This window comes from Enhydra lutris, unplaced genomic scaffold (assembly GCF_002288905.1).
Source record: "Enhydra lutris kenyoni isolate GAN:26980312 unplaced genomic scaffold, ASM228890v2 scaffoldscaffold3, whole genome shotgun sequence".
NCBI lineage: Eukaryota > Metazoa > Chordata > Mammalia > Carnivora > Mustelidae > Enhydra > Enhydra lutris.
Window position 1 is genome coordinate 40,528,505 of NW_019154087.1, and position 1,482 is coordinate 40,529,986.

Here is a 1,482-nt window from a genome sequence, read left to right on the forward strand (position 1 = left end):
TTTTTTTTAAGATTTTATTTATTTATTTGACAGACAGAGATCACAAGCAGGCAGAGAGGCAGGCAGAGAGAGAGGAGGAAGCTGGCTCCCCGATGAGCAGAGAGCCCAACGCAAGGCTGGATCCCAACCCCCTGAGATCATGACCTGAGCTGAAGGCAGAGGCTTTAACACACTGAGCCACCCAGGCGCCCCAGGGTCATGGTCTTTATCAGCAGGAACCATGCACAAATATTTGCTCACTTTGGCACAGTCATCAGAAATGACAGGGCCCTGGCCCATTGGGCAGGATTGTCCTGTGGTGCCAGGGACCTGAACACCTTCCCGCAGGGCTCTCAGGGCAGGAGTTGGGCAGCCAGGGAGGTGAAAAGGTACGTGAGGGCTCAGGGGAGCAGAGGCCTTACCCCCTTAATTAGAAGTATTTTAATCCCTTCAGCACTGATATGACTCTATGGGTATAAAATAGCTGAACACCCATAACAGTTGTGGGGATTGTGGGCACTGTGTTTGTAGAGCACTGATTCAGCAGAGGGAAAGGTATAAAGAAGGCTAGATTTGTCTTTTCCTATCACCTCTCACAGAATTTATCTCCTACATTAAAAGCACACCTTTCCTCCTCTCCAAACTCCTGCCTTCCAGCTACCTCATATACACACCTCGAGGCTCCCAGTTCCAACGAGTATACTCTGATTTCCTTCAACAGCATAAGCGGAATGTGTTCCAAGTTTTTCCCAAGCCAGTCCTCCAGCACTTCCTTTACATACCCACCCAAGCTTGTTCCCTTATATCAGCTTACATGACAACCCGCCAAAGAAATTGACCTGATAAATTAATATGAAGATGATCTGCACTTTTAGTAAAGACATACAGAGGCACCTGTGGTCCAGAGTGGTGAGCAAATCCCTGTTGCTCTAATTTTCACAAGAAGGTGCTGGAGGAGGAGCCTTTTTTGAGAATGGACTCATGTCTGACATCTCTCAGATGATGTCTTGAGGATCTCTACTCACGGATGACATTTGGTACAGCTACCCCTCAAATACTTTTGCCTGAAGGAGGCAGGATGACTAAGTAAAATAACATCCACCAAGAATCTCAAAACTCCCAATAATTAACAGCCTCATTTGCTAACATGATCTCAAACGTGTCTGGGTGTGCTCTTCTCAAAACCCTTTCCCTTCCCTCAAACTTTCCTGGAGAGCCCTGAAACAATGGGATTAAAAAGATGAAGTGATTAAATGAAATAAGGTATCCTGAATTGGATCCTGGAGCAGAAAAAGGATATTAAGGGGTGCCTGGGTGGCTCAGTTGTTAGGCGTCTGCCTTCGCCTTGGTCGTGATTCCGGGATCCTGGGATCGAGCCCCGCATTGGGCTTCCTGCTCCGTGGGAAGCCTGCTTCTCCCTCTCCCACTCCCCCTGCTTGTGTTCCCTCTCTCGCTGTGTCTCTGTCAAATAAGTAAATAAAATCTTTTTTTTTTTTTTTTTTT